The sequence below is a fragment of the Tachypleus tridentatus genome, chromosome 2 (assembly GCF_004210375.1).
Source record: "Tachypleus tridentatus isolate NWPU-2018 chromosome 2, ASM421037v1, whole genome shotgun sequence".
Taxonomy (NCBI): domain Eukaryota; kingdom Metazoa; phylum Arthropoda; class Merostomata; order Xiphosura; family Limulidae; genus Tachypleus; species Tachypleus tridentatus.
In genome coordinates, this window is record NC_134826.1 from 18161350 (window position 1) to 18179918 (window position 18569).

The window sequence follows — 18569 nt, forward strand, 5'->3', positions numbered from 1 at the left end:
GAGGTGCTTACTTCAACCCCAGTTTCCCTTACCAGTTTCTGTATGTCATTACGTGTTAAACGAGGGTTTCTACTAACTTCTCTGAGAACCTTCCTCTTGGTTCTCTTTGGAATTTTGGTGGGACGTCCGGAACGAGGGAGGTCAGCAGTTGATCCTGAGGCTTGTATTTTACAATAATTTGTTTTTTTAAATCACTGGACAATTGTTTCCTGTTCGCCATGGTGACCAAGCAGATAATGACGGAGACGACGCTAAATTGCCGGAAGTAGATTTTTCTGGCCAAATTCCAATAATTATGAACCCAGTGTCTAGTTCTGGAATGGTATAATGTAGTTTATTCGCCGAACTAAACAAAATGTTTATGGGAATATCACATGTTCTGAACTGTGCGAACACTTTCAGCTCCTCCTATTTTTAGTTATTTTTTTAATTAACAGTTTATTTGTCGTTTAATTTACATGAAAAAATTATATAGATGTGTGTTAGTATAATATATCTACGTCTATTAGCCCTATCGTGATATTTTGTAAGTTATGAGCAAAAAAGTACTCGGGACTCAATGGGTACGAACACTTTCTGTCGTAATTATATATGACAGCAGATTCATGATACAGAAACTGTAAGCTTAAAGCTAATATGACAGCACATTCCTGCTACAGAAACCTTAAACTTAAAGCTAATGTGAAACAAATTCATGATAGATAAACCGTAAGCTTAAAGCTGATATGACAGCAGATTCATTCGTCATCAGCCACTGAGGTTTTGATCCTTTTCATTCTGAAAGATATTCGACTCTTTTTGAATAATCATTAATTTTTATACTACTTTTCAAGTTTACAAAGATAATAGAAGTAAAAAAAAATTGCCAAGTTACGTATTATCATTACAGAAAAAATTAAAAAAAACAATCTTAAGTTTGTAAGTGAAATATAAATGTGGTTTCCAAAGAATATTGTGTTGCGTACATATTAATCAAACTAAGCTTTAGTTTGTAGTTTGTTGATAAAATATTAAGAGTTAATTTGATAAGTAGTAAATTCAAAAACATTTGCGAGAAAAAAAACAACAAACAAACAATGTCCATGATGTTTTCATTGATCAAAAATAATTAATTAATCTTCTCATGAAGTTTTCAGTGTGTGAAGACTAAGATAAACATTGTGCAATAGAAAACGGTTACTACAATTCAAAATGGTTAAATCGGCACCAGTGAGCTTTGTATTGTTAACACTGACGGATATTACAATTCAAAATATTCAAATCCGTTACACTAAGCGTTATATTGTTGACGTTGAGAAATATTACCATTCAGAAATTTCAAGTCTGTGCCACTAAGTGTTATATTGTTAACATTGACGGATATTACAATTCAAAATATTCAAATCCGTTTCACTAAGCGTTATATTGTTGACGTTGAGAAATATTACCATTCAGAAATTTCAAGTCTGTGCCACTAAGTGTCATATTGTCAACATTGACGGATATTACAATTCAAAATATTCAAATCCGTTACACTAAGCGTTATATTGTTGACATTGACAAATATTACCATTCAGAAATTTCAAGTCTTTGCCACTAAGTGTTATATTGTTAACATTGACGGATATTACAATTCAAAATATTCAAATCCGTTTCACTAAGCGTTATATTGTTGACATTGACAAATATTACCATTCAGAAATTTCAAGTCTGTGCCACTAAGTGTTATATTGTTAACATTGACGGATATTACAATTCAAAATATTCAAATCTGTTACACTAAGCGTTATATTGTTGACGTTGACAAATATTACCATTCAGAAATTTCACGTCTGTGCCACTAAGTGTTATATTGTTAACATTGACGGATATTATAATTTAAAATTATCAAATCTGTGCCACTAAGTGCTATATTGTCACTGACGGATATTACAATTCAGAATTTTTAAATGTCTGCCACTGAACGTTATATTGTTAAAACTGGAGGGTATTATAATTGATGGTTAAATAGCTGGAGTATGTTTTAGTGTTTTTAATGTGTGAGTAACAATAGAGAATAGCAAGGCATGGCGTGTGAGGTATGTTTCAAATAAACTTTTCTTATAGTTTTTAGTGGAATAGGGTTAGCACGCAACCCTAGCATTCCTGTTCCACAAGCGTGAATGCTCCAAGTAACCTAAACGAAACTGTTATATTTTGCAATGTTAAGCTTGCTTATACTTACTAGAAGGTCAGACCTTTAGATTAAACATTTTATTTATTCTAAAGGTTAAAAATATTAAGGTTTAAAGGTCAAGTGACCTTTTATTTTCGTCGATATAGTATGTATGTAATGATTAACGACCATGTATTGTCAAGGAAAAAACATTAAGTACAGTGTCGGCTTAGTTCAAAGACTGAATTAGCATTTCAGAAAATATATTAAGGCTATAATTAATGCACCCGAAACGTTTTTTCGGGTTTCTTTATTTTTACTTATTCATTTACTTAATGTCCAATCATTTTCCGAAATTCAAATAAAACTAATAATTAAATATCAGTCCTTTCAAAAATGAGTTCGTAAAGTTAGAAAATGTGTGACCGAATTAAAATTGCTTTCATGTATACAAAAAAGGCGCCAAACCAATTTGAAACGTCATGCACACATAAACGATAATAGCAAACACATTAAAACATAAGTTAATAGGAATGTAACGTATATTTACTGAGTGTTATCGGCATCATGTATAACAGCTGAACACAATTCATATCTGTATATAACAGTTCACACGCTAGAGATTTGAAGTAAAAGTAAACGTTGCCTGCAATTGTAAACTTCAAAATTACAACGGTAAAATTCAGGGCTTCATACTGGAAGCCAATTGTAGAGTTTGGGGCTAAAATAATAATCAGATAAGCAGTTTAAAAATATCCACCTAAGAGTGTTTATATATTCCAACAACATACATATGTATTATTTCTAATGTAAAGCCTTATTTAATAAGCGTGTTTGTCGGTAATAAGTCATTACAAAGCTGTTAATGAGATAAACATATATATCGTAAGCAAATATATTGATTTAAATGGAATAATACTGAACGGGCTTACAATTGCGTACAATAATAGAGCTTAACCGTAGCTCCTGTGTTCATGTTCAGTTACAAATAATATTAGTGTGTGATATTACATCAATATAAGCACTTTAATGATTTATTTTCCATTAACCGTGACGGCCCGATCTGCCCTGACATCGTGAGTAATAAGCACACAGTCGAAATAAGAAAGTACATATTAGCTGTTTGTTCTTCTTTGGATAATATTTCTATACGATGTCTCTACATATAGTAGGAAACAGTTGTACTTTTCAAGAAGTAATGTAAGGCATACAGGAAGCAAGTTTATATAAGAGGAATTATAGATGGCAGTAAAACATGATAACGGCCTCCTTCTTACCAAAAGCGGCGTTCAGAAAATGGATGTGTGCCAAAGTTCTTTGGCTCGTGATGACTGTCCACTTTTGGCTGTCCTCTCACGCAAATCCATTTGAATTCGCTGGCAGGCTGGTTTACTTTTTTTTTTTTTAGAATAGTGATAGAAAATGTTCAATGTCACTGTGGAAGTTAGGACCAAGCAAAAGTTTCAAAGATAAGCGCTGTTTAAGATCCCTGATGGGCTTGTACATATATGATAAAAAGATCACTCTTGCCTGATGGCCTTATATATGTATAAGATAAGACGATCAATATTGCCAGATAGGCTTATATATACATGATAAGAAGGTCAGCGTTCCACCTCTTACTTCGAACAAGTATTTAACGAGTTATAACAAAACTAAACCCCATGAATCAATACTTTAGTCAGCCATAGATACCAGGATACGTTGATACGAAGTTAAGATAACTAAGCAGCTATGATTTATATGTAATCAGAAAACGATTTATCCTCAGCGTCATGATACTTTGTGTTAATACACACATGATAATATGTGTGTATTTACAGAGAGGTATTTGTTTATTTACGGATACATAATTTTTACAGAGTCTTGAAACCTACTTCTAAAACTGTTAGTCAAACAACTGTTTTATTCATGTGATTCAAGCAACCTGCTGTGCCTATAAACGCACTGTTAATTCATTTATGACGTTAGCTCACCCAATGATAGGGTTGTGATAGGTGTGGCATAATAATGACATAATTTAAATGCCCTAATGGGAACACGTAACACTTAGACGACTTTAACAATGAAAAACTGTTTCGATAAGAACATATATCAATGTACTATGACGAACCATGATACTAACGATACAGAATATTTTGACTTAACACTTCATGGGCAAATTAAGAATTTTAGTTTGGGGTCAAGCTCTAATCGTCATCGTAAGAAGTCATGTAAGTAGCATAATAACGAACTTAAACGTAATTATAAACATTATCATCTCTTATACAGAATATTATATAATATAATCCAATTTTTATTCACTGATTCTCCTGGCCCGGCATGGCCAGGTGGTTAGGGTGTTCGACCCGTAACCTGCAGGTTGCAGATTCGAATTTCCGTCTCACCAAACATGGTCAACTTTTCAGCCGCAGGAGCGTTATACTGTAACGGTCAATCTAACTATTCGTTGGTAAAAGAGTAACCCAAGATTTTGCGGCAGGCGGTGGTGACTAGGTGTTTTCCCTCTAGTCTATCGCTGCTAAATTAGGGATGGCTCGCGCAGGTAGCGCTCGTGTAGCTTTGCTCGAAACTTAAAAAAAACAAAATCTTTCTCCAAGTTGTAAAAAGACGAAACAAGAATGAATCGATTTTTGCCAGACCTTATACCCTATGCCATAAGAAGCTGATTTTATTTTGTTTTATCTATTGAGATGCTGATGAGAATTTATTTTAAACAGATTTACAGCGATAAAACCCTTAGTTGTAGTTGCGCTTACGTCACTAAGGGTATAATTTGTATAACGTTCGTTTCACTCAGGTGATAGAAGAATGGGAAACAAAACCACCCTCCAACAAATTGCGCAAGTATTGTTCTAACAAGCCAATAAGAGCAGTGGTACCGCTTTTCAAAATAGTTCTTTGTTTTTTGTTGTGTCAAATTTTTACATTTAGCATGAGTTGCGCAGTGGAGTGTCTGTACTGGGGCCACTAAGAATATCGAACCAGGTATTTTACAGTTTTAAGCCCTAAAGTTTTGTCCACCACTAGTGCAGCGGTAAGTCTACGGATTTACAACGCTAAAATCAAGGACCAGCTGATAACCCGATGTGGCTTTGCTCTAAGAAAACACACACACATCGACTAAAGTTTTATAAGTTATATCTCACGTTCTTTATCAAAGATAATATTTAGAGATAAGAAATTCAAGTTATCAAAGGATGATACAACCAATGATGGTTTCGTTTGTTATGAATTTCACGCATAACTACACGAGTGTTATTTGGACTAGCCGTCCCTAATTTTGCAGGGTAAAACAAGATGGAAGGCAGCTAGTCATCACCACCCACCGCCAACACTTGGGATACTCTTTTACTAACGAATAGTGGGATTGACTGTCATATTATAATGCTCCCACGGCTGAAATGGCGAGCATATTCGGTGTGACGGGGAACAGAACCCTCGACTAGAAGGAAGCCAGCTAGTCAACACCACCCACCTCGAACTATTGAGCTACAAATGAGTAGTTGGATTGACTGTAACATTATAATGCCCCCACGGCTGAAAAGGCGAGTATGTTTGGTGAGACAAGGATTCAATCCGCGACCTGTAGATTGCAAGACGAGAGCCCTAACTACACGGGCACGCCATGCCCAATCGATCCGCGACCTGTAGATTGCGAGACGAGAGCCCTAACCACACGGCCATGCCATGCCCAACAAATGTTGATCGTCGATGTAATGTAAACTACATTTCTAAATTTGTTTGTTATCTATTTAAAAAAATACATAAAATAAGAATAAACTAAAAATATTCAAATAAGTAAACATACGTTATTCTGGCATTATGTTATTTTATATCTTACCCTACTAAATTAGGGACGGCTAGCGCGGATAGCTCTCGTGTAGCTTTGCGCGAAATTCAAAAAACAAACTGTCAACTTATACATTAAAATGGCTTAATTATATTCATCACATATTCCCCTAATTCTGTAAATTTATTATTCCACAAACATTGGTGTAAATGTATTGTTTCACAGATACACACACATTGGGCAGCACAGTCGGGATCGTCAGTGGTAAGCCCCACACAATTTCACATCCAAAATGTGTTTTACGGTGCCTAGAATTTATTTTAATATCTTACATAAACAATAATATATTGAATAGTCATTATGTTTTCATTCTTTCCACTACTTGCTTCTTCTATATTTTAAAAGGGGCAGTCGTTGGTGTGGCGAAGCTCCTGAGTGAATTTACGACTTTTAATTGCGTTAATATGTTGTTTCACTCTCGTTTTTTTGGTTGTGTGAATATGCTCTTTCGCTAGTTCTTGGTAGTGAAATTTTACCTTTTTGCACATAAACGTACCCTAAATTGTGTGAATGTGTTATTTCACACGTCCTTTGTGTTGTGTAATTATATCCTTTTCACACAATCTTTGGGTTGTACAAAATTATATTAATTCACACTTTCACACTCACGGTGTTAAATACATCCACTTGCAACCTTTCTTTATACTGTTGTGTTGATGAAATTGATAAGATGTTTTGTTAACTTATAATAAAGTCTTCTCGAAACTTATATGACTGAAGTAAAACTATTTCTCAATTTTATTAAAACAGTTGGCCACACTTTCAAAACGTATTAGGTCAGTTTTTATTTATGAAATTTGTTGGAAAACTTACAGGCCTTTTTTTTTTTTTTCCTTTCTTCAACTACGTCTTGAGGGGGTGAGATCCTCTGATAAATCAGTCTTCTTTGTTAGTCCTACTTGAGTAATTCCCAGAATTCTGGAAAGGATTTCTTTGCAAAGAACTCAAGGTGATCTTAGTAACAAATTTACAGTGTAATTAAAATAAGAAAATAACACAATCACAATAACATAATAACAAAATAACACAATCTAAACGCAATGTAATCACACAGCTCTTTCGAAATAATGTGTACGATTACAATTTTTTCGAAACTTTGTTGCGTTGGCTGTAAGAAAACTAAACCAAACACCAAACTATAATAACTTGTAGTTACATAACTGAAATAGCTGAAGGCAGTCTCCTAGTTGAGTTTTCAATGATTCAGATATATATATATACATAAATACATATACACATTAATTTTGCTAGCCCTCTCCAATATACTAGTGATAGAGTTGAGAGACTGGCGCATTTCATTTGCACTCGCCACCAATTCTTGGGTCGCTCGTTTGCCAAAAAGTGGGATTAACCATCATATTATAACGCTCTTACTTTTGAATGGACGAGTATGTACAATAAATGAATTTAAACTTGCTTATAAAGAGACAGGTTAAATAGAACAAGCCTAAATTACCCACTGCGTTTTCTCTAAATTATTGGATTTTTGTTTTAACTTTGTGCTATGTTAAAGGTGCATTGATGTGGCTTTATTACAACATCTATGCTACTTAAGGATGATATAAGAAACTTCTTTTCTTAATGGCTTACTATTAAATTATTGTAACTACGCGGTTACAAACACGTACTCGCTAAATCAACTGAGGCTGGTAAAGTGGGTAACCAAGGCTGGTAAAGTGGGTAACTAAGGCTGGTAAAGTGGGTATTTTTCTCTTCTATCTTAAAGTACTCTAAGTTGCTTTAAAACATTTTTTTTATTTACGTTTTAGTTCTTTTAAGAATGACGCGAAAATTTTCTTATGAATATCACTAGCAGTCGATAGCTGCTTCTGTAAAGTACAGTAAAAATCCAAACAAAAAGAAACGTAAATTTACGAAAGAAAAACGGTGGTCGCATATTTTGAGGAATATTTTACAAAAAAAAATACCGTATTTTAAAGGATAATGTTTTAAATAATTTCAATTAAAATAATTGATAACTTTAGGAAATGGAAGTTTGTAAAAAATTCATGAGAATTTGATGTTCACACATTTTTCGTAATTTCACGAACCTCCTTTCTACAGTGTTGCTTCCTCTCAGAAAAACTGTTTATCACAAGTTAGGGAAGTATAGAGTGAGGGGGTTAAAAGCACGGAGTAATGGAATGAAAAGTGCATTGTAATGGAGTGATTAATACAGAGACATGGAGTGATAAGTACAGAGAAATGGGGTGAGAGATTCAGAGCTGGGGTGAGAAGTACAGAGTAATGGGGTGAGAGGTTCAGAGCTGGGGTGAGAAGTACAGAGAAATGGGGTGAGAGGTTGAGAGGTAAGGGGTGAAAAGTTTAGGGTAGTGGAGTGATAAGTGCAGAAAAATGGAGTGAGTAGGTCAGAGTAAGGGGGTGAGAAGTACAGAGTAAGGGGGTTAAAGTTACAGATTAGGGGGAGATAAGTACAAAGTAAGGAGGTGAGGGGTTCAGAGTTAGGGGTGAGAAGTACAGAGTAAGGGGGTTAAAGTTACAGATTAGGGGGAGATAAGTACAAAGTAAGGGGGTGAGGGGTTCAGAGTTAGGGGTGAGAAGTACAGAGTAAGGGGTTAAAGTTGCAGATTAGGGGGAGATAAGTACAAAGTAAGGGGGTGAGGGGTTCAGAGTTAGGGGTGAGAAGTATTGTTAAAACAACAGTAAAAGCTTCATCTTTATTAATTAAACGAAGAATAAAAATAACACGATAGACTAGCTTCTAAATATCCTTTTAATCAACTTACTTCATTCATTCAACAATTCCCATATCATTTCATCGAACCATAACAAATAAACATATATTACGAAAATTATACATCCATCATAAACTGACAATGTATTTGTTTTATTTTAATAAACACAACATTGCGTCATATGCAGTGTCTTTGGCTTACATTTTTCTAAAGTGTGCCAAACCAAGGATTATTCAATTATTCAATAGGAAGCTTCAGGTCTTGTAAGGTTAAAATTCCAGGTTTCATCCCAGTGACGGACACAACATAGCTTAGCCAATTGTGTAACTCTGTGCTAAACCAACCAACCAATCATCAGTTTTGTATACTATTTTAGTTGATTTTTTTTTGCACGTCATGATTACGTAAAAAACATTTTTACTATAAAATTTCTATAGTGTTATACGGTGTACTGATATGACAATTTGATGAGGTTTTCTTTGTTTCGTTTTTTACGAAGCGTATCGAAATTTCGTCTTCTCCAACGAAAATATATAATTAGTTTATTCATAACAAAGTTTGTTTATGGTAAATATTATTTCCTTCTATTGTTTTTCTTTAAATAATCATTGACAAAGTTATTAAACAATATGTTAATTTACAAGAACCTGTTTTAATTTGTTTCAGACAATTAGTGTAAAATTAGTTGGAAGGAACTTTGTGGTGCCACCTAGTAGGGGTATTAACTTAGCAAGTTTTATTAAGCATATAAAAAACATTTGTGCCAACATAAACCAGAAAAGAAATAAGAATTATGTGTTACCGTTACAGTATCTTCTCGACGAAAGTGCGCACGTGTTGCATCTCCTATAGAACGTGAGATGACGTCGACGTCTGCCAAGAATGTTCAATTACACGATTCACTTTCAGTTGTGAGTTTTGTCAGAGCTATTGAATATTTTCTACAAGAAAAATGTAAGTTTATTTTTTAATGTCACTCTGTTATTCCATTATTATTATATGCACTGACTAGAACTTAGCGCTTTTAAACTATAAAATCTATATTTCCATATAATAATTTTCATGATACAGGAAATTGAAGATTGCAGTACATCAGTTCTATTATAAAGGGAGTAATACTAATTTGTTAAGGTTTGAATATCATTATTGTTATCTAATAATAATAACACACTAAACTACGTAAATACTGACGAAGAAAAATGTATTTTCGATTATGTATATATAATTATCATTCCTGGTATTAACACTTATGTTAAAAAAAAACAATTTAAGATAAAAATATAAACTCCTATAATCAGAACGCTTTCGAAGGGTAGACTTTTCTGTGTAAGTCGTTATTAAGCTGAGAAAGCTGTTTCTACAAACTTAACATCTTGTTATTCCGACGATTATTTACTCCATAAGAAACAAAAATCCACGTATAGGTTTTTTTTCTACTTAATTTATGTTTTCTACAACGGTAGAAGTAACATCTAAGCACTGGTTTGAAAAATATTTGAATTGTATACATCTACATGGAGTGTCTACCGAAATAGTGTTCTCTGTGTAACAGAAACACAAGCTCGCAACCGAATCGCTTCAGTTCGATAAATGTTTCCCAAAGGTTTTCGTGCGCTCTTGGCTCAAGATGTGCTTGCACTATTTAGTTACAGCCTTGACAGTTCCCACAGCCGAAGACCAAAGCTAATGGAACATAGTGATTATCGACCTACGTAGGTACTGTTGTAATAAGCACGATCTGGAAGCCGTTTCGGGAATATCGACATTACAAATACACGTAAAACAACATTAGCAAGAGGCGCAAGGAGGTAGAAACTTGTGCTAATGAACCAACAAAAGTCGTAAGAAAATAAAGGGCAGATTTCTAGAACGACAAATACGGACATGAAGCATCCTATAACTTTAAGAAACAAAGCTTAGAGAGTAGTTCCTAAAGTGTGCCTAAAAAAACCATAACACGTATTCGATAAATTTACAGCTTTTAACATGTTATGCGTGTGCAAAACTGTTCTATCCAAACATCTCACAATTTCTTTATAGAAGGAAATCAGCGTTAATACGCTATTAGGCTTAGTCACAGTAGTATGAAACAGAAGCGCGCAACGAACGGTAGAGAAAATGATTGTTTTAGATAGTTTGTTTGTTTTTAATTTCGCGCAAAGATACACGAGGGCTGTCTGTGCTAGCCGTCCTTAAATTAACAGTGTAAGACAAGAAGGAAGGCGGCTAGTCACCACCACCCACCGCCAACTCTTGGGCTACTCTTTCACCAACGAATAGTGGGATTGACTGTAACATTGTAACGAACCCGCGACCCTCGGATTACGAGTCGAACGCCTTAGCCCACCAGGCCATGCCGGGCCTGGAGAGAAATTTAAACTAGAAATTAATTTATCCTAATTTAGTCATATACGTACCGAAAAAAAAAAAAGTTGCTTTGCAAATTCTAAATGATTACCACCAAAGAAACATTGGAAACCGAAGTTAATAATATTGCTTAATTAAATTATATAAAAAGAGAAGTGTGCAATATATACATTTTAGCTAGAAAGAAAATATCGGACAATTGGTTCTGTAGGTTGTAACGACTTTAAAACGAATCTAGTTAATGTTCGTTTGTTTGATATTTCGCGCAAAGCTGTGTGAGGGCTATCTGCGCTAGCTGTCCCTAATTTAGCAGTGTAAAACTAGAAGGAAGATAGCTAATCATCACCACCTACTGCTAACTTTAAAGCTACTCTTTTAACAATGAATAGGGGGATTCACCGTCACGTCCCCACAGATGAAAAAATGAGCATGTTTAACATGACGGAGGATTCAAACCCGTGACCCTCATATTACGAGTCGAGCGCCCCTAACCACCTGGCCAATCTCGTTAGAGAACCTCATCTTTAAGTTATATCAACTCTCGTTAGTCTTGGTGGACCTACGATAGGGACCTCATCTTTAAGTTATATCATCTCTCGTTAGTCTTGGTGGACCTACGATAGGGACCTCATCTTTAAGTTATATCAACTCTCGTTAGTCTTGGTGGACCAACGATAGGGACCTCATCTTTAAGTTATATCAACTCTCGATAGTCTTGGTGGACCTACGATAGGGACCTCATCTTTAAGTTATATCATCTCTCGTTAGTCTTGGTGGACCAACGATAGAGACCTCATCTTTAAGTTATATCATCTCTCGTTAGTCTTGGTGGACCTACGATAGGGACCTCATCTTTAAGTTATATCAACTCTCGTTAGTCTTGGTGGACCTACGATAGGGACCTCATCTTTAAGTTATATCAACTCTCGTTAGTCTTGGTGGACCTACGATAGGGACCTCATCTTTAAGTTATATCATCTCTCGTTAGTCTTGGTGGACCAACGATAGGGACCTCATCTTTAAGTTATATCATCTCTCGTTAGTCTTGGTGGACCAACGATAGGGACCTCATCTTTAAGTTATATCAACTCTCGTTAGTCTTGGTGGACCTACGATAGGGACCTCATCTTTAGGTTATATCAACTCTCGTTAGTCTTGGTGGACCTACGATAGGGACCTCATCTTTAAGTTATATCATCTCTCGTTAGTCTTGGTGGACCTACAATAGGGACCTCATATTTAAGTTATATCAACTCTCGTTAGTCTTGGTGGACCTACGATAGAGACCTCATCTTTAAGTTATATCAACTCTCGTTAGTCTTGGTGGACCTACGATAGGGACCTCATCTTTAAGTTATATCAACTCTCGTTAGTCTTGGTGGATCAACGACAGGGAATGGGTCTTTATGTGACTATAGATACACGACTTATCTGCTCTGATTTTTGTTTATATACCAAATCTGATTATTCAGATTTTCTTCGCCTTGATTCGTTACTTACCCTTAACATCCTACTGTAATATTATTACACCAAAGTGATTGCAGAAACAAAACCTAAACCAAAGTTTTCCAGTCACCTTTTCCACTATATTGTTAACATTTTCTTTGGTAACATAGAAAACATGCATATTTTAAATACAGTACAATATTTTTAGGGTGTAGAGTATTTTTCCAATAGTAATATAACACTTCTAATAGTTAATTATGAACTCAATAATATTTGGAGAGTTGTTAAAGTCCGCTACATTTCGAATGCATAATGGCCTTATAATTATAACAGTGAATATTCACAAATTACTAAGTATGTTTTGTGATAATTAATGTCAGGTTTCTGATAACTCAATCAGTAATTTCAAGTTATAAGGCCTGGCATGGCCAAGTGTGTTAAGGCGTGCGACTCGTAATCCGAGGGTCACGGGTTCGCATCCCCGTCGCGCCAAAAACGCTCGCCCTTTCATCCGTGGGGGCGTTATAATGTTACGGTCAATCCCACTATTCGTTGGTAAAAGAGTAGCCCAAGAGTTGGCGGTAGGTGGTGATGGCTAGCTGCCTTTCCTCTAGTCTTACACTGCTAAATTAGGGACGGCTAGCACAGATAGCCCTCGAGTAGCTTTATGCGAAATTCAAAACAAACCAAGTTATAAATTATTGTGAATGTCGAAAATCTGCCAATAGTTTTTTGTTTATATTGATGGCGTTGTTTAACTTGGGGTTAAGAGAAAATGTCAAGAGAAAATGCATAATATTGTTAAAGTTTTCAGACTCTATAGATTCATGTAGTAGGGGCTTCAGTCTTGTATTGAAAAGGTTTGACAGCCCCTCGTCTAATTAACAAAACGATAATCTAAGAGCGCAATTTTAACAATTGCTTGGTAACACACATGCACACGAATATTTCGGCTTTATCAGCCTCGAACATCTTTGATCTCTGTATCAAGGATTAATAGGGGGAAAAAAAAAGCTTTTTAAGTAAACAGCGTGATCTAAAAGCGTTTTTGTTAGGCATTCGAAAGAAACGGCTTTTTTTAAAAAAAACAAAAACGAATATTCACATTGCTTGTAAAGAGAACACCACAGCTATAATGACACATTCTCACACATGTTTCCATCGTCCGTTTCATAGCAACAACATAAAGCTATCCTCCTGTAACAAAGCAGTACATTTCGAAATATCACCGACGACACTCAGCGGTGGATTTTTATAGACAAACTGTGCATCTAAAATGCGCTGCTAAAACATCACTATATTTCCATCTGAGTTGTTATATACCACTACACACAAGAAGTAAGTTTCATCTCATCTTTTATTTACCATCATGCATCACTTCGAGAAGTCATTACGAATACATTTTCCCTAACATAAATCGGATTTATCTTTCTTCACTCGAAAGATATTTGTTCTTTGTGAAACAACTACACGTAAAGCGACAATCTACTGCTACAGTGATAACGAGAGTTGAGGAACTCAAATGTCGTTGTAAAGTAAATGAACAATAATAATAACAACGTTGTAAAGTAAATAAACAATAATAATAATAACGTTGTAAAGTAAATAAACAATAATAATAATAACGTTGTAAAGTAAATGAACAATAATAATAATAACGTTGTAAAGTAAATAAACAATAATAATAATAACGTTGTAAAGTAAATAAACAGTAATAATAATAACGTTGTAAAGTAAGTAAACAATAATAATAATAACGTTGTAAAGTAAATAAAAAGTAATAATAATAACGTTGTAAAGTAAGTAAACAATAATAATAATAACGTTGTAAAGTAAATAAACAGTAATAATAATAACGTTGTAAAGTAAGTAAACAATAATAATAATGTCGTTGTAAAGTAAATGAACAATAATAATAACAACGTTGTAAAGTAAGTAAACAATAATAATAATAACGTTGTAAAGTAAATAAACAATAATAATAATAACGTTGTTAAGTAAGTAAACAATAATAATAACAACGTTGTAAAGTAAGTAAACAATAATAATAATAACGTTGTAAAGTAAATAAACAATAATAATAATAACGTTGTTAAGTAAGTAAACAATAATAATAATAACGTTGTACAGTAAATGAACAATAATAATAACAACGTTGTAAAGTAAGTAAACAATAATAATAATAACGTTGTAAAGTAAATAAACAATAATAATAATAACGTTGTAAGTAAGTAAGTAAACAATAATAATAATAACGTTGTAATAACGTTGTAAGTAAACAATAATAATAATAACGTTGTAAAGTAAGTAAACAATAATAATAATAACGTTGTAAAGTAAGTAAACAATAATAATAATAACGTTGTAAAGTAAGCAAACAATAATAATAATAACGTTGTAAAGTAAGTAAACAATATGAATAATAACGTTGTAAAGTAAATAAACAATAATAATAATAACGTTGTGAAGTAACTAAACAGTAATAATAATAACGTTGTAAAGTAAGTAAACAATAATAATAATAACGTTGTAAAGTAACTAAACAATAATAATAATAACGTTGTAAAGTAAGTAAACAATAATAATAATAACGTTGTAAAGTAAGTAAACAATAATAATAATAACGTTGTAAAGTAAGTAAACAATAATAATAATAACGTTGTAAAGTAAGTAAACAATAATAATAATAACGTTGTAAAGTTAAACAATAATAATAATAACGTTGTAAAAAAACAATAATAATAATAACGTTGTAAAGTAACTAAACAATAATAATAATAACGTTGTAAAGTAACTAAACAATAATAATAATAACGTTGTAAAGTAAGTAAACAATAATAATAATAACGTTGTAAAGTAAATAAACAATAATAATAATAACGTTGTAAAATAAGTAAACAATAATAATAATAACGTTGTAAAGTAAGTAAACAATAATAATAATAACGTTGTAAAGTAAATAAACAATACTAATAATAACGTTGTAAAGTAAATAAACAATAATAATAATAACGTTGTAAAGTAAGTAAACAATACTAATAATAACGTTGTAAAGTTTCTGTCCATAAAAAAAAATTTTAACGCATTTATACTTTAATCAAATCTCTGAATAACGAACGTAGATGTGTTTTTGTTGTTTACTTGATAACCACGTGATATTAAGATTCTATGCAAGTTTCAAACAACATCAGGACTGTGCGTACAAAGTCGCACTCGTATCTTTATACAATAGTGAAAATGGAGGCATAATGACAAGCGTATGTTGTTGTTTTTTATCGCGTTAATGGTACATTCACTTGAAACCGGATTTCGCATAAAAGTAACTTCGTCTTTCTAAACGCGTACGTGACTTCTCTGTAAGCGAAAATATAGTGGTCCAAAAATATTTACTTTCCATAAACTCTAAGTGGAGATTTTTTTTTCGTTTCTCTGAAATATGTTACGCAGCCATTGTTTCCAATGCGTATGAGTTATGGCAATTCGCTCATGTCTCACCTGTCCCAGTGATGTGAGGGGATACGTTACCTCCCAAAGCGCTTTACTCATCAAAATCTATAGCTGTACCATAAAATACTGTCATTCATACCGGTTATTTGAAATGTCAGACGCGTGTTACTATGTCTCGAGGTTAAACGTGTTTCAAATTGTCAATTATTATAAGGAGAGAACGGACATGCTTTATCACCATATATATATATATATATATATATATATATGGATTCTTTTTTTGTTGATAATTATCACATTTGAATGATAAACTGGATACGGTCGAGTGCCCCAAACACCTGGCCAGACCGAACCACAATTAGAAGAGTTATATTTAGTGGTTGGTTGTTTAAAGTTAAGCGCAAAGCAACACAATGGGTTATCTGTGATCTGCCCCCCACGGGTATCGAAATCCAGTTTATAGCGTGGTAATTTAGGAGACTGTGCCACTAGGGGGCTAAAGACAACGTTTTGACAACCTTGTTGCTATAGAAGTATATATATCGAGTCAAAATTGAGTAATAAATGCGTTATTCACGTTTTACTAAGATACATTCATGTTATTCGTATCACGTACATCTTGCTTTTACATCTTTCGGTAACATACACGTTTGTAACTCCTTAGAATACCGAATTTCGTTGTGTCAACACGTTATGAATAAACAACAAAAAACAAGTTCTCAATTTAAATAAAAGATTGTAAGTGCCTCGTGTACACAAGGTAAATTACATCCATTTAATTTTTTAATTGTATTAGAAAAATTGTGATATTAATTTAATAAACATAACTGAAAAGATAAAATCCTTCAAGCACAAAGACGTTGGTAAAAAGAGTAGCCCAAGAGTTGGCGGTGGGTGGTGATGACTAGCTGCCTTCCCTTTAGTCTCTCACTGCTTATTAGGGACGACTAGCGAAATTAGTACTCGTGTAGCTTTGCGCGAAACTCAAACCAAATATTTTTTTTCCTACCTTATAAACTGTACCACTAGGTGTACAGTTACGCTTGTTATTTCTTACCACCAGGTGTACAGTTACACTTGTTATTTCTTTAAAGAACTCAGTGTTTGGACTCAGACTTTTTAAATTTAAGTGTGTTTTTCTCTAAAATATGTTCAGTAGATCATGCGAAAGAAAAAAAAATTAGATAAACAGGAACTGACTTTTAATGTATTAACATGTCAGAAAATGGTACATAAAATGTACATAACTGTACAGATACATCATTCATTCATTTGTATACAGGTATTTTCCCGACATTCTTAACATTAAGAGATGTAACGTAAACTATAAAAACTATTAAAATCAAATTAATGAGACAATTTGTAAGTTTTAATCAAGCATCTTAAAAAGTAATAGTTTTATACCTACACGTACACGACTTATAGCAGTCAATCTACACATTACCAACACTCGTAAAAATTCCCGTGATTTTACGCATTTGTTTCACATCGTCATTGTAGACGTTTGCGTGAATGATACACAAAGATACCCTCGTCAGTAAGTACGGCGAACGTAACATTCTTTTTTATCACGCCCCATGTGGAATACATTGATATCTACGTTTTCGAGCAAAGTGATCTCAGTGACGTAATAAATCAAATAATATGTATACCAAACATTTGTGAAGATTTCTTTAAATAACTACAAAAATTTAATAGTTTTTTACACATAGCGTGACATAATAAACGAGTATTCTGATAAAGAAAAGCGAAACGGTATACGAGTAACGCAGTAAGTACCTGTATTCTGGTATGGTTAACCTGGTAGCACAGTAAGTACCTGTATTCTGGTATGGTTAACCTGGTAGCACAGTAAGTACCTTTATTCTGGTATGGTTAACCTGGTAGCACAGTAAGTACCTGTATTTTCGTATGGTTAACCTGGTAACACAGTAATTACCTTTATTCTGGTATGGTTAACCTGGTAACACCATAATTACCTGTATTCTGGTATGGTTAACCTGGTAACACAGTAAGTACCTGTATTCTGGTATGGTTAACCTGGTAACACCATAATTACCTGTATTCTGGTATGGTTAACCTGGTAACACAGTAAGTACCTGTATTCTGGTATGGTTAACCTGGTAACACCATAATTACCTGTATTCTGGTATGGTTAACCTGGTAACACAGTAAGTACCTGTATTCTGGTATGGTTAACCTGGTAACACAATAGTACCTGTATTCTGGTATGGTTAGCTTGAAGAAAACCTAAAAATATCGAAACGTTGTTCTTTACTTTATTTTAATTAAAGTTTTAATACCTATACCATCCGTCTTGAGAATACATTTTTACTTCAAGAATGTTTCTCATCATCACGAACAATAAATACCTCTTAACTATTAAGCTGTCTAATGGTGTCATCCATGAATTACTCTAACGTGGAGCGTCTTCGAAGTTATCAGCTGACGTATGGCATAAAAGTCCGTTTAAATTGTCACATGAAACAAGGATTAGTTAGTGTGAACCCATTTTTAACAGAATAAATTTTAGTAACTTAAACAAGTAAGATTATTGGCACGGTTACCATGGTTACATGATCATTACGACATCACCTCCCGCTATACTTTAAGGGCAAACCATTGA

General features: G+C 33.6%; 2 long non-coding RNA genes across 14 annotated transcripts in view; one reads left to right on the forward strand and one right to left on the reverse strand.

The window, feature by feature from the left end:
* Positions 1-18569, reverse strand: part of LOC143238941 (uncharacterized) — a 167310-nt gene that overhangs the window by 81218 nt on the left and 67523 nt on the right. For 4 of the 5 annotated variants that reach the window (XR_013020856.1, XR_013020858.1, XR_013020855.1 and 1 more), the window contains 2 exons: positions 9486-9624; positions 6801-6941 (listed from right to left, as the gene is read on the reverse strand). This is a non-coding gene — a long non-coding RNA (uncharacterized LOC143238941). Of the gene's footprint in view, positions 1-6800; positions 6942-9485; positions 9625-18569 lie in introns of those variants that run through there. The other variant, XR_013020850.1, reaches the window with a different exon arrangement.
* The window catches only part of LOC143238908 (uncharacterized), a 59022-nt gene that overhangs the window by 5648 nt on the left and 34805 nt on the right, over positions 1-18569 (forward strand). For all 9 annotated transcript variants that reach the window (XR_013020835.1, XR_013020841.1, XR_013020844.1 and 6 more), the window contains exon 2: positions 9494-9637. This is a non-coding gene — a long non-coding RNA (uncharacterized LOC143238908). The remainder of the gene's footprint in view (positions 1-9493; positions 9638-18569) is intronic.